Below are 15,877 nucleotides of genomic sequence, written 5' to 3'. Positions count from 1 at the left end.
GGTGGGGAGAACCATCTGAGCCTTGACTTGTTAGGAAAAACTATTAATAACCCCTTAGCATGGGATGGACTTAGTGCAATTTACCAGCCTCTCAGCCAAGTTGGGATGCCACTTCACCCTGCTATTAAATCGTCACTCCTCTCACCTGGATACTGGGGAACCCTTGGCCAGGAGTAGCTGGGAGGGGTCAGATCCCTAACTGTGTCATCATCCTGTGGATTGTCCCCTCACAGGCATCTGTGTCCTAAGATGGCCACTCACTAAACTCGTCTCTTCTTGTGTCAGAGCTGATGTATCAGTGACAGACAGCTTCTGGTCTCTGCTCCTGCAACTCCTCTATTTTTATCTCTAAAGGAGAGTTTTGTTGCTCCCACAATTTCTCTTCCTATTTGTCAGGGCAGTGCTGCGATGCAGTCCCTTCATCTACCTGCAACGTGACCCACCACACACGGCCAGCCCCTCTGGGCTGCCGTGGTGGAGAGCGAGGGATACACCCCAAATTCAAGGTGCTGGGTGCCTCGAGGCTGGGGGCCGGGGACATAGAGTCAGAGAGGGACACTAGGGGCTTCATCTCTCCTTAGTATGTTCTGTTTTTCTTACACTGGGTGATAGGGACATGGGTTCTTGTTGTTGTTTAGTTGCTTAGTCGTGTCTGACTCTTTGCGACTCCAGGGACTGTAGCCCACAGACTCCCCTGTCCATGGGATTTCCCAGGCAAGGATACAGGAGTGGGTTGCCATTCCCTTCTCCAGGGGATCTTCCCAACCCAGGGATTCAACCCGTGTGTCTCCTGCATTGGCAGACGGACTCTCTGGCCCTTGGCTGACTGTTAAACCTTCTACCACCATGGAAGAAGGGGGCATGGATGCTGGGAACCCCCCACTCCCTATCAGAACACCCCATCGTGTCACCCTGGTCAACTCTTTACTCTCTTTGCCCACGTCAGCTTTTCCAAACTCTACCTCCAACACCACCACCTCCATCTCCCTGGTGCCACTCTGAACATACAGCCTCCCTTCCTGCTTTGAGGAGCAAAGAGAACCCAGCTAGGACTTCTTTCAACCTCCTGCTCCCCCTCAACCCCAACCCAATCCCTCAACAACCTCTCTCTACCTACACCCATCTTTTTCCTTCTAAGGCCAGACCCTACTCCTGAGCTCTCAACCCATTCCCTCCCCCTGGTTCTGCAACCTCAAAGCCAGTAAGTACCTTTTATTGTCTTCAGCCTCTTTAGTCCCTGTGTGCTTCTCATTAGCCTTTAAACAAGCTCAGATCTTTCCCATCATTCTCCCCTTTGTCTCCCCCCACTCCTCTTGCTCCTTCCAATCACTCTGCTCTCCTTATATCAATACATGAGCAAGAAGGATCCCCCTTTTCTATGCTCAGCCTAATTTTTAGTTCTGTTAAAACAAGAAATGAGTTGAAAACATCTAGATACTAAGACACCTAGAGAGCCATCCAAAGAGTTTATTCTACATTCCCTTTTCTCCCTAAACAACATCATGCAGATTTGGTTGTGATCAGTCTTCTCTTTGGTGTACTTAAAAATAATCCAGGGAGATACAGAGTGAAGTAAGTCAGAAAGAGAAAAACAAACATCGTATAATAAAGCATATAAGTGGAATCTAGAAAAATGATACAGATGAACATATTTGCAGGGCAGGAACAGAGATGTGGATGTGTGGACACAGGAGGGGACTGGGAGGGTGGGGTGAACTGGGAGATTGGGACTGACATATGTACACTACCCCATATAAAATACACAGCTAGTGGGAAGTTGCTGTATAGCACAGGGAGTGTTGTGTGCTCTGTGGTATGTGCTCAGTGCTCTGTGATGACCTAGAGGTTGGGGGGCGTGGTCAAGAGATCCAAAAGGGAGGGGATGTATGTATACATGTAGCCGATTCACTTTGTTACATGGCAGAAACGAACACAACATTGTAAAGCAATTATACTCATAGTGAGGATGAAGTCTAAAAGAACAAAATAAAGGAGAGCAAAAGAAAAAGAATAATCCAGAGATAATTGGATCCCCAACTTTTGGGGGGAGCTGCCCCAGACTGTCCACAGCCAATCAACCTGTTTCAGAGAGGGGAGGGTCACATTCTGATCAAAGCCCCATTTCCTCATCAAGGCAGGCCCCTCTCTGTCCAGTAATTGGCACACTTTGGGAACAAGAATTTCGCTAGGAACTTTGAAAATACTCCATATTCATTTTGGACCATTGATGTCCAAATATGTCTTTGTATGAAAGAGGAACACAGGTTTCAGTGAGACTTTGAATCTTAAAAAACAGTCACAATTTTCTCTCTCTCTCTTTTTTCTAGAAAGAAAACAATGTAGCTTAATGGTGGTATTAAAGGGTTTTCAGGCCTTTGGAGGAGAATTTAACCATGGAGCTCCTGGAGCATCTTCAAAGCCAAGAGTCTGGAAGTGTAGAGCGTTGCCTACACTCTGTGCCGTCTACCCTCTGGGTTTTACCTCTGTGTCTCCTATTCCCTCCTCCTCTGCTCAGCACCCACTGAGGCAGCTCCCCCTGGGACCTCACCACCTTCCTTGTCACTCCAGCCAGTGGGATCTATTCAGTCCTGCACTCTCCTTCCTCAGTTCCCTCACAACATTTAATTGCACCACACTGTGGGGTTACTGGACTTTGTCAAAGGTTTGGGGGGGGGACGGTTATGTTAGCCTTGCACAGCCTCCCGCCGTCTTGCTTTCTCACCATCACGTTTACCTTTCATTTCACCATGGCAAGCACAAAACTTGCCTCCCCATCATCTGAAGCATCTCCCCGCTCCTCTGAATCTTGAGACCTACTGACACCGAGGCCTTCCCAGGAATGGGTATGTCACCTTCTAAAACAAGCCCTTAGCACGATTTATAACAGAAATTATGGAGCCAACTATTCATTTAAAAAGGTATTTATACACCTTGCTCCAGCCCTGGCTTTTTTTCTCCTAGCTCCAGGCCCATGAAGCCCATAGACATCTTGAACTCAACATGCCCAAACGGAGAGAAAGCATCGCCCTCTCTCCTAAGCCAGTTTCTCCTTTGTTCGGCTCTCGTGATTGGCGTCGCCATCCGACCAGGTGTCTGTATTTTTCCAGACAACTGCCTCCAGGCCAAGGCCGTCTCTTGCCCAGATAAACTGCTTCTGGGCACACCCCTTCCATCCATCCTCTCAGGGCAGCCACAGGCATCTTCCTAAAATGCAAATCTGATCCTGACACGACTCTGCATCAAATTCCCCAAATGGCTCCCATCCTCTGCTGACATCCCAACTCATCTGTCACTGCTCCCCACCCATCAGGCCTCGCTCCAGCCCACTGGGCTCTGTCAGCTTCCCTGGTGGACCGCACTCTCTCTCCATCTCTGGGCCTGAGCACTTCCTACCCAGGCTCCCTTCTCCCCTTGCTATTTTAGGCTTAGTCTTGAAATCTCATTTTTTTTTAAATTTAATTTTTAAAAATTTTGTGGGCTCTCAGTTCCCCAACCAGGGATCGAACCCACACTAACTGCTATAGAAGCGTGGCATCTCAACCACTTGACCTCCAGGGAAGTCCCTTGAAGTCACTTTGATCTGTTACTCCTTCCAGAAATCTTTTCCTGATCCCTCACTTGGAGTCAGGTGCCCTCCTCTTGATGGACAGGGCTTAGTAGCCTCTTCTGCAGTCATAATAATATAAGCACTCTTGATTTAGTTAAAATTGGGATGAACGGTCTTAGGAAGATAAGGAAAAAGGCAAGTGTGGGGTGTGTGGGTGCAGGAGTGTACAGGCGGAGAGGTGAGTGATAAGCCAGCTTCACCTTCATCTTCGAGAAGAGAGGGGTGGAAATCAGTAGATGATGGTTCACATCGAAAAAAGTCAGTCAATAATCATAGATGCATATTAACTGAGAATTAGGGAGGTAAATACCAAAAGAACTGGCTTGAGAGTTTGAACTTTGCAAGGCTGGATGAGGGAACTGTTGCTATTCAACCAATGTTTATTGTACAACTGACCAAATAAAAATTAAATTAGGAAAATAAATAACAGATCAAACCAGAGTCTCTCTGCATGGGCTAGGAGGGCAGACCCTGGCCTCAGCCTATCCCTGGCATGCTCACAGCATAATTTGAAATGAGACAAACTGTGGTTTCAAGAAATTCCTGGGAAACAAGACAGAACTGCCAAATGCCTTGGATGAGAAACACCCGCTTAAACAACAATTAGGCTTTCTGTGATTCAGGGTGAGAGAATTTTGCTGTATCTAGTTTCTATAGAGAAGCTAACGCAGACATCTCCTTTGGTAGTTTATTCAGCACTCAGAATCTCCAAGAAGCTAGAATCCCTCCCTCCCTCCCCTCGCCCCCGGGGCTGTATTGGCTGCAACCTAAGAACTGTCACTGCCCCCTCCACCCCCAGCCTCCTGCCATTTAAGAAGTAGCATCTTTTCGAATGTTCAACATCGCTAGTTATTCGAGAAATGCAAATTAAAACTACAATGAGGTAATCACTTCACACCGGTCAGAATGGCTATCTTCAAAAAAATCCACAAACAGCAAATGCTGGAGAGGGTGTGGAGAGAAGGGAACCCTCCTGCACTGTTGGCGGGAAAGTAAATCAGTCCAGCCACTGTGGAGAACAATATGGAGGTTCCTTAAAAAACTAAAAATAAAGCTACTATATGACCCTGCAATCCCACTCTTGGGCATATAGTCAGTGAAAAACATGGCCTGAAAAGATACATACACCCTAATGATCATTGCAGCACTGTTCACAGTAGCCAAGACATGGAAGCAATCTAAATGTCCATCTACAGAGAAATGGATAGAGACGATGTGGTACATATACACAATGGACTATTACTCAGCCATTAAAAAGAATGAAATAACGTCATTTGTAGCAACATGGATGGACCTAGAGAGTGTCATACTGAATGAAGTAAGAGAAAGAGAAATGTCATATGACATCCCTTATATCTGGAATCTAAAAAGAAATTATACAAACAGATTTATAAAACAGAGACTCACAGACTTAAAAAACAAACTTATGGTTGGTGGGGGGAAGGGATGGTTAGGGACTATGGGAAGGTGATATACACACTGCTATATTTAAAATGGATAACCAACAAAGACCTATTGTATAGTACGTGGAACTCTGCTCAATGTTATGTGGCAGCCTGGATGGGAGGGGGTTTGGGGAGAATGGATACATGTATATTTATGGCTGAGTTCCTTCCCTGTTCACCTGAAATTATCAGTGTTATTCATCCGTTATATGCCGATACAAAATGTTTTCGGTGTTAAAAATTTTTTTTAAAGGGGCTGCGTCTTTTCGAGATATTTTCTCCTGAAAATATGCCTTCCTGATCCTTCATAGAGCTGTGAGAAGGTCTTGATAAAGCAGGTAGGGAAAAGCCCTGTTCACAGAAGTGTCTCTGACAATGTGTGGAATTTTTCAGACACAATCTTGGCCAGTCTAAATCAAGAAAATTGCATATCTTGGTTAGGTCCTTCCTGGGCCAAGTTTTTACACAGATTTCTAGCAATGTCAATGCATGGTATATAATTATAGTATCTTCAAATTAGAAAGAGGCTGCATGAAGATGCTAACGCAACCTACTGCATTTAGAAAACCTTTCAGCCCAAATCCTGTAGAACAGAGATCTATTGTCACTATCTTATCTCAGTCATATGTGATATATGACTTTTTCAAGCATTAGGAATTTATATATGTATAAAATCTGCAAAAGGGAACATTACATGTGGGGGTCTGTCCCAGGAGTTTCCAGGAACACCTCTGTCTGCAACATAGAATTTTTTCAGCTGTGTCCCCAGGGTCTGTTTCTTTATCTGAGAACTTTCACATCCGTGGCCATTCTCAAGAGTGGACCATGCCCTCCACCTACACACGCACGCACACACACACACACACTCACAGAGCCATGGAACAGAGAGGTGGTCCACCCAGAGGAAGCATATCAGAGGCTGAGCCAATCCCCTCCCTGCCCTGGGTATCAAGAATTGGGTCACTTAGAGACAGGGTCAGTTAGTACAGGCACCAAAGTGTAGGGTCATGAAAAGACTGCAGTGTTTCAGCAGAGATGAGAAAGCCAGTCCACAGGCAAACAGAGAGAGAGAGAGAAGGGAAAAAGATGTACTGGGAAGCAGAGATGAGGGATCTCGTGTTCTGAGAGAGACAGGTCAGCAGGAAGAAATCAACAGAGGCCAGGACACCAACAGCCAGCAAGAGTGCTGGAAGGATAGACACGGGACCCAGGAAGAAAAAAGGAGAGAGAGACAGAGGGATAGGCTGAAAGACAAAGGGATGGGGAGAGGGCACCCTGGCCCCCCACATGTCCCTGCACTTCCATCTGCCTCTTCCCCGCCCAGGAGGTAAATCACCACCTTTGCTATCCATTAGGCATAATCTGAAGTCTGGGTGATTCAGCCACCAGACAGTGCTTGGTACTGAAGGCAGTCAGCTGCTGTTTTATGTTTGTTCTGGTAATTTATTTTTATCCTATTTGGGGGAGGGGGCATTCAGTATGTTTTTGTTTTTTGTTTTTCCCCCAAAAGGATGGGAATTAAAACTCACTACGTATGTCTCTGTTCAGACAATGGTTTTTTTTCCCTCTGTCTTCAGTCATGAAGTCAATGTTGCTATAAGAGTCACATTTAAGTGACTTGGTTTTTATTTTTGCCCCCAGGGTACAAAACTCCTACCTCCTTTCTTACTGTGCACTGATGGGGTGAGGTGTCCAAGGGGATTGCTCCGGAGCTTCAAAGACCTGAGAACAGGTGATCCAGGTAGGGCTCTGCCTTGTCATCTCTGTGGAGTAAAAACTCCACAACGACAGGGTTTTTTTGTTGGTTTGTTTAATGTTTAACTATTTATCTATCAATCTATTTATTTATTTGGCTGTGCCAGGGTCTTGGTTGCATCGTGTGAACTCTTAGTTTCGGCATGTGGGATCTTAGTTCCCCAGCTAGGGACTGAACCTGAGTCCCCTGCATTGGAAGCACAGAGCCTTAGCCACTGGACCCTCAGGGAAGTCCCAACAGGTTTCAAGACTGTTCTCTCCACCAGCTTGTAGTGTGTAGTAGGTACTCAGTCAATCCTGGAAAGGACAGAGACACACGAACAAGTGCCATGGGTATAACTGGGCCCCAGGAGTGGCAGGCGGAGAGAGAGCAGAGGGCCGAGGTCCTGACCTTCAGGGGTCTCCCCCATTTCCAAGTGGGCCCTGGTTTCGCCTTTCCTGCCATATGGCTGTCTGTGACGCCACCTGAATGGGGTTGGGGAGGGTCCTGGGTTGTGCCTGCCCTCAGATGGCCGAGGCTCAGGAGGAGGTGGGCATGAGCTCGCTCTCTTCTGCTCTGGCTTGTGGCAAAGGACTAAAGGCGGCTCCGGAGTGGAGCTTACAAAGGTGGGAGCCCTGGAGATTTGAGGGAGGGACCTGGGCTGCCCTTTTCTCATCACAACAAACATGCTGGTCTGGGCTCCGATGACTCCTTGGCCATCTCCCTGCTCCATGGCCTCCTATGTCCCTGCCTCAGTTCTGCAGAGGCCTGGGGGCCTATTGCGGGGAGTGTCCAGGCCTAGCCCTTCCCATCGGTGCAGAGGGATGGTGGGGTCTGGGAAGACTATCCCTCTGGTCACCACCGAAGGCCAGAGCACCTGCAGTGTCACAGAGCTGTGTTGCCAGTGCTGGGCTGGGCTGCGACCTCCCAGCTATCCCACGGGGAGGGTTGAGGCTGCCCCCACCAGCTGGGCCAAGTTAAGGCAGCAGGTCCAACCCTGCTCTCCCAGTGCTGATTCCATCATTCTTTCCTTTGTTCTCTGACTGTCTCCTCTTGCAAGAACCCAAGGCCGGGGAGAAGGAGCAGGTGGCCCGCAGTTTAGGGTCATGAGAAGACCACTGTGTTGATGGTACTCTGTAAGCATCAGCAGAGTGAGAAAGGGCTTTCTTTCGAGGTGTCCTTAAGTCTCCGTGAGGCCATTTCCTTGAGTTTCCAGGTCCGAGATTTCCTTTGATTGTCTTCCTGGCTTTAGGAGTCCTGGGGAGCCCTCATCCCTTAAGGACTGTAGTTTTCACTGAATTGTCTCCGGCAGTGAGTGTTGCCGGGTGAAGTTCAAAGCTGTCCTGATTATCAACATTTTTGAAAGTCACCTGACTTTGATTCCTCTGCTTGAAATTTAGAAGAAGTCTTTATCTTCCCATCAAGTTTAGGAATTTCACCAGGATGTATCTTAGAGTCAAGTTGGCTTCTCATTTGGATAGGTACAAGATGACCCATCTTAGTTCACTATAACCATTTATTTAGCAAATATTAAGGGCCTACAATGTGTTAGGCACTGTTTTAAGTTTTGGGGAGACAGCAGTGAAGGAAATACAGAAAATTCTCTGCTCTTGTGTGTGTGTGTGTGAGAAAGAGAGAGAGAGGGAGAGAGAGAGAGACAGGGAGGGAGGGAGAGGGAAAGAGGAAGAGAGAAAACAGACATGTTTTGAATACAGATTCTGTTCCACTGATTTATTTAGACATTTCAGGGACCTTTTTTTTTTTTAAACTGTGCAGGGTGGCTTGCGGGATATTAGTTTCCTGACCAGGGATCAGACTGGCGTCCCCTACTGTGGAAATATGGAGTCCTAGCCACTGGACTGCCAGGGAATTCCCTTCAGGAACTCTTCCCCCCACATTAAATCTTCACACTTTATCCTAAATGGCCGACATTTTCCTCTAGCTTTACTTCCATCTCTCCATGCATTTCTCCTGCTTGCCACATAGGTTTCTCTCACCTACCTCATTTAATAATCCAATCTCCTCTAATCCTATTAATCACAGGTTCCAGTGACAAGCTAACGTGACTGGGCACCCACTTGCCCTGCACTATCCTTGTCTGATTGCCCTAAGAATAGGTAATAGCTGTTTTCTAAAACCTTCTTTCAATTCACGTGAGTGATCCCTTTCAGAGAACAGGATTATCAGTACAAAAATCACTGCTTTCTTCTTTTACTTCCATGCTTGGGGCTTTTCTCCCTGGGATCAGATTAGTTTTATGCCTTTTATATCCAGACTTCCTTGCAATTCATGTGTAAATCCAATAAGAGCAAGTGGTTTTTTTTTTTTTGTAATCACTAAACCTTGTAGTATATATTCATTCAAAAGGGAGGAGAGAGGAGTAATCGGAAAAGAGAGGAAGGGAGGGGAGAAGAGAGGATGATTTTAATACTGCTGGAGATTCTGCCTCTCTTTCTACTCAGACAGCACGTACCCCTTAATAAGCAGAGATCGATGTAACCAGAAACTGTGGTTCTCTGCAAGAATCTAGGATCCCGTGTGCCCCTTATATGTGAGCATCTCATCATGACCCTAAAAGTCTAAAGATGTGGTTTTCATACAATAAGACCCATAAGGTAAACCAGCTGCTTCATGTACACAACCAAAGAAACAGTTATCTTCCCAATTAAAGGGAAAAACTGGCTGAACTGGATATTTGATTGGTGGTACTAGATGGCAGAGAATTTTAAGGGTAATGTAAGAGATGTTCATGAGTAACTCTAAGGCTTCCCGGGTGGCACAGCGGTAAAAAATCCACCTGCTAATACTGGAGACGTAAGAGACTCGGGTTCCATTCCTGGGTCTCGAAGATCACCTGGAGTAGGATATCACACACTCCATTATTCTTGCCTGGAGAATTCCATGGACAGAGGAGCCTGGTGGGCTACAGTCCATGGGGTCGCAGAGTTGGACATGACTGTGCAACTGAGCACATTACACAGGCACACATGAATAATAATGACTATTTGGGATAAAGCCTTATCTGGAGATTTTTGAACCAGCCCTCAGGTAAGATGTGATCCCATTGTACTAGATGTGTTAACTATAGTGTCTGGGAGGCCACAGTCCTTTCTGATGATCCAAGTGAGCAAACACCTCTCCCCAAAGCCCTCAGTTTATAGGGCCTCCTGACAATCTATGGCTTGGTACAAATAGGGAACATAAGTCAATTGGATTCCTCCTCTCTGAAACCTGAAATTGGAACAGGCAAAGGAGGAGGCTATTAGCCATGGCCACTGAGGCTTGAAAGTCATACACTGCCACTTCCACAGTTCCCTACTGGTCACACCGGTCAGCCCTGCTCACTGTAGGAAGGGACTTCATGGACACAATTCATTAACTTAACATTTATGGGTACCTATGATGTGCTGGACACTGCTCTATGAGGATACAGAGATGAACAAGGCCCCAGCTCTTATAACTCTTACTAGAGGGCCGCTGTAAGCAAACAAGAAATAGGTACATGAGTAAGATGGTCAGAAAATGGCAGAAAGTCCCACGTTTTAGAATGAAGTCATGAATTCTCTTTGCAAGTAACTGTTTTATTTTTGCAAACCAGCTCTCTCTTGGGTTCTGCTGTTGTTTGTAGCATTACCTATGGAAGGAGGGTTGATGAGGAGGTTAAGTAACTAAGGGGTAGATGGTGCAAGATACACACCATCCTCACTTTGACATCCCTACACCATGGACACACTTCCTACACTTTGAGAATTCCTCACCCAGTGAACACGTACCTCCCCACAGTAGAAGCCAGGGGGCTTCCCAGCCTCGCTTGGAGAAGGAGCAGAGCACGTGACTTAAGCTGCCACCAATCAGCTGCACTTGCATCAGGCTACGCGTCACTGAGAAGCAGGTGCCAAGAGAGGATGACAGTGGATCCGCCTGGCTCCCAGCGGCAGCAGCAGCAGGCACCCCAGCGGCGGCAGCAGCAGGCACCCCAGCGGCGACAGCAGCAGGCACCCCGGCGGCAGCGTCCATCGTCAAGTGCACCCCCAGAGCAAACGACAGTGTCCGTGCGATGGGGGTTTTCCACACAGATGGCCTCCATGCCTGGTTTTCTGCTTTCCTGGAGATTCTAGGAGGTACCCAATATCCTTAAACAAATTCCTTTCCCGCTGAAACCAGCTAGAGAAGGATCTGCTGCCTGTAAACAAGAACTCTCGTTGGTACATGAAGGGAGAAGAGTGGTGATCCCATAAACAAGATAACTTCAGGTAGAGATCAGTGCTAGGAAGACGTTAACACCCAGGGATATGAATGAGCATCTCTTAAGAAAATGTAACACGATGTTGGCAGTGACTGCAGGTGTACATACGTCACACCACCAAACTGTAAAATGCAAATTACGTATCATCATTGAGGTAGTACCCACACATTTGTAACAGTGAACAACCACCCAAAACAAGGTGATGTGAAAGAGAGTGATAGGCTAGAGCAGGGGATGTTTTTGATAAGGTGATCAGGGAAGCCTGTCTGAGGGGGTGACGTTTGAGCTGAGAAAACTGAAAGATGAGAAGGAACCAGTCACCCAAAGATCTGGGTAAGGAGACTTCTAGGCAGAGGGAGCAGGAAACAGAAAGGATAAACTTGGGAAGTTGGGGGATAGATGGAAGGTTGGTGTGTTTAGTAGGTAAAGAAGGACATGATGAGATCGGACAGTAGGTAGGGGCCAGTTCACACCAGGCTTTGTAAGATCATGGGCAAGAATTTGCTTTTGATTCTAAGAGTGGTGGGAAGCCATTAGAGGGTTTTATTTTACTGTATTTTAAATCTTTTTTTTTAAACTATTTATTTATTTATTGTTTGGCTGGGCCAGGCCTTAGTTGCGGCACCTAGGATTTTTGATCTTTGTTGCGGCACGTGGGGGCTTTACTTGCTGCATGCGAACTTTTAGTTGCAGTACTTGGGATCTCTTATTAAATAGTTGTGGCGTGTATGGTCTAGTTCCCTGACCAGGGATGGAACTGGGGCCCCCTACATTGGAAGCACAGAGTCTTAGCCACTGGACTACCAGGAAATTCCCTAGAGGATTTTAGACAGGGAATGATACGGCACTGTGGTAGCCAGTGTCCAAAATATCCCCACTGATTCTCTCTCCTGGTATTTACATGCTTGTGTAGTTCCTCCCACACAAAATAAGGCCAATGAGTGTAGCCACTAGGATACTGCAGAAATGAGCATGCGCCTTTCCAGGCTAGGTCATAATAGATAGATACTATGACTTTGCCTTGCTTCCCTGAGTCACTCCCTCTGGGAAATCCAGCTGCCGTGTTGTGATGAGGCTCAAGCAGCCCTGTGGAGAGACCACACTGATGCACTCAGGCCTCCCGCCCACAGCCTTATGAGAGAGACATCTTGGAAGAAGATCCTCCAGCCCTGGCCAAGCCTTCAAAGGAATACAACTCCAACCGACATCTTGACTATAACTTCATGAGACACCCTGAGTCAGAGCCACCCAGCTCAGCAGCTCAGAGTGTGTGTGATCATAAAAGTTTGTTGTTCTAGACCACTGAGTTTGGGGGTAATTTGCTACTTCTCTCCATTGGTACCGTTGGTTTCTGTTCTGCCTGGCAGATGGCCATGCTTTAGTAGTTGTCCTGTACCTTGACCATCAGCCCCGAACAGGAGTGATGACAAAGAGCAGGTCGAGTCATGGGTGAGATGAGACCAAACGGTGGAGACAGAGAGAGAAAGGGCACCTGGGGGAGGCCTGGGTCACTAGTGTTTGGAGGAGGGCAAAGATCTCAGCCCAGATATGGGCACAGGGAACTGGCCAGCTTACTCCACGCAGTTACGACCACATACTCACTGTGTGTCAGGCTCTCCAGCCAGGTAAAGGAGGTGCTGTGTGAAGGGACTCCATTTCTTCATCTCTTCTCATCAGGAGGGGCTAGATTATATGGATTCAGATTCTGAGCTATGCTTTTCCTTCTTTGTGCTGGCTGTGCCTGAGAGATTTTGGAGGTTGATTTCAAGGTCGTTTAAATGGAATTTGGGATGGGAGATGCTGGAATTTCAGCTCACTCTGAGTACCTTCTTTTTTTGTTATTTATTTTTGACTGCAGTAGGTCTGCGTGGCTGTGCTCGAGCTTTCTCTAGCTGCAACAAGCATGGGGCTCCTGTCTAGTTGCTGTGCTTGGGCTTCTCACTGTGGTGGCTTCTCTTGTTGCGGAGCACGGGCTCTAGAGCGAGGCCTTCAGTAGTTGTGGCTCATGGGCTTCATTGCTCTGTGGCATGTGGCATCTTCTCTGACTGAGGATCAAACCCGTATCCCCTGCATTGGCAGGCAGATTCTCAACCACTGGGCCACGAGGGAAGTCCTAAATAACTTCTTGAAAATGAGACATTTGGCATTAATTTAAAAAATACTAAATAGAAGTTCAAACAATACAAAAATACAGAATGTGAACTCCCCTTACTCTCCCCACATTCTGATTATTTAGATTATCTTTAGATTATCTTTGGTTTTTCTCTAAAACAAAGAGTTCTATCATGTGCATACTTCTTCACATACCCACATACAATTGAGCAAGTATTTCTAAAGGATAGGTCCCTAGAAGTAGACATTTTTCATGCTGATGCTTTCTCTCCATGGTCCTTCAAAAGACTGTACCAGCACATAAAGCCCACTGTGTCCAGGAACAAGCCTTTCTTCTCGCCAATGCTAGATATTATTACTTTTAAAATTTGCATTTCTCTGATCCTTAGTGAGCATAAATGTCATTTCTTAACAAGTGGCCACTTGCATTTCTTCTGTGAATTGCTTGTTCTTGTCCTTTGACCATTTATACATTGGAAAATAAAACTTTATCCTGTGATATGAAGAGACTCTGCATATTTTAGGTTATTATGTATGTTGACCCTAATGGCTGTCACCTGTCTTTTATCTTTGGTATATTCATCTTGCTTAGGAAAGTTTTCCCCACTCTAGGAATATAAAAAAAATTTTATCATATTTTCTTCCAGTGCCTTCATAATTCTGTCTAGTGGCTGATATCAAATTGTCCTCCAGAAAGGTGGTACCAGTTTACACCCCATCAGCTGTATGTGAGAGCCCTATTTCCCCACACCTTCCTCAGCCCTAAACATTGGCAGTCTTTTCAAATCTTTGTCAAGAGTGAGCAATTTATATCTCCTTGTTTTAAGGAGCATTTCTCTCATTATGCGTGAGATCAGGAGTCTTTTCATATGCGTATGAGTTACTTGCATTTCTTTCTCTGTGAACTGCCTGGCGGTGTCTTAACCCTGGGTTTGCTGTTGGCTGTCTTTATCTTACTGATAAAGGGCTCATTGTTTCTGAAGGAAATGAGCCCTGTGTCCGGCCCTTGTGGTCAATAAGTCTCCCCAGTTTGTCCTTATCTCTCTGCTGTCTGCTAGCATCATCCGGGGCCAGCTGCCTGGTGCCGTGGGGAGCAGCAAGGCCTAACCACACCCACTGGTCTCCTTGTCCGCTGCCTGGATCTCCTGCTCCTTGTGGCCACCTTCCCTGCACTTGGCTCACCCCAAAGGCCAGCCCTTCCTCTCACAGCATCCTCTTCTGAACATTTATGGCTAGATTTTCACCTTCAACTCAATCCCATCTGTTTGCCTTTCGCTCTTCGGCATCCTTCACTCCTCATAATTTTTTTCTTTTTGTTATTTTATTTTATTTTTTTGGCTGTGCCGAGCAACATGTGGGATCTTAGCCCCTCCACCGGGGATCAAACCCATGCCCCTTGCATTGGAAGCACGGAGTCTTAACCACTGGACTACCAGGGAAGTCCTTCCTCACAATTTCTGATAATGAGGATATCCCTTTGCAGTTTCTAGCCCTATGATAGATTTTTTTTAAAAATGCATATTTTTTTTTTTCCACTTAGGTTGGAACATGTGTTCAAGCTGCCATATTGATTCAATCTCTTCACCATTAACTCTCACCTAATCACATAACTTCCTTCTGGCTTTCAATTTTATTTTCTCCAAGATTTCAAGTCAAGATTCATTTGGTAAAATGACTATTTTACCACAGATATTTTAACAAACCTGCATTGGTGAGCCACACTCATTCACACAAACTAGATGACCATGGAGACATTTTTGAATTGGAAAAAAAAAAAAAAAGACTTCTAGCCATCCGTAGCTGTATTAATAGTATTCACCGATGGTTCAGAGGCATCTCATGGGCTTCTCTGAGCCTGGACTCACCAGGCCTTCTGTGTTAAGACCTCCAGGAGGGACTTCCCTGCTGATCCAGTGATTGAGACTCTGAACTTCCACTGCAGGGGACATGGGTTCAATCCCTAGTCAGGGAACCAAGATCCCTCATGCCTCACGGCAAGGCCCAAAAAACAAACCCCTCAAAAACCTCTGGATGCCCTCTCCTTTCCATGTACTCATTCCCATTTTGCTCCATCCTTTCCCTTCTCCTTCTTTGCTCCTTTCAAAATCCAGTTCTCTCCCACCTCCTGCTCTCATCCATCCCTATCCGTCTCCACGTGTTTTCCAGTGTGTTCCAAAGAACATCAGCCACACAAGATGGTCCCGATGAAAAGGACTCAGGGGCCAAACAAGTTTGAGCAATGCCAACTACCAGGTCAACCTCTTGGAAGTGGGTTGGCCCTTGAGAGCCCCTGATAATGCCCTTAGTGAGGACGTCTTTCTACTCTGTTTAGGCTGCCAACACTCCAGGCCAGTGGGAACAATGCTCTGTGCATCTGTCCTCCCCCGCCACCTTTTTTTAAAATGTTAATTTTTTTGTTTGACTAGACTAGGTCTTAGTTGAGGCATGCAGGATCTTTAGTTGCGGCATGTGGGATCTAGTTCCCTAACCAGGGATTGAACCCATGCCCCAGGGATTGAACCCATGCCCCCAGCATTGAGAGCATGGAGTCTTAGCCACTGGACCATCAGGGAAGCCCCACCTGTGCATCCCTTTGTCAACATTCTGCAGAACTAGGGTTTGCCAGGCTTTGCTGTGGGGAGCACTATTTCTCAGGCCCCCTGGGTGAGAGCTGTCTGCAACAGCTAAAGTTGTGTGCTGGTGTAACCATGGATGTTCCCCAGAGCTGGCCC

At 46.5% G+C, this 15,877-nt stretch overlaps 1 long non-coding RNA gene across 1 annotated transcript; it reads left to right on the top strand.

Moving 5' to 3' along the window:
* The first annotated feature begins 344 nt into the window (after positions 1-344).
* On the top strand, positions 345-14,926 carry LOC145528498 (uncharacterized). Its single transcript, XR_014070472.1, has 4 exons — positions 345-506; positions 5,306-5,390; positions 6,694-6,793; positions 10,571-14,926. It is a non-coding gene; the product is annotated as an uncharacterized LOC145528498 (long non-coding RNA).
* Positions 14,927-15,877: the final 951 nt, after the last annotated feature.

Source organism: Giraffa tippelskirchi, chromosome 12, assembly GCF_054371585.1.
Source record: "Giraffa tippelskirchi isolate mGirTip1 chromosome 12, T2T-mGirTip1v1.2.pri, whole genome shotgun sequence".
In the NCBI taxonomy this organism is placed as follows: domain Eukaryota; kingdom Metazoa; phylum Chordata; class Mammalia; order Artiodactyla; family Giraffidae; genus Giraffa; species Giraffa tippelskirchi.
Note: the sequence above shows the minus strand (reverse complement) of the source record. Positions and strands in the feature narration are given on the sequence as shown.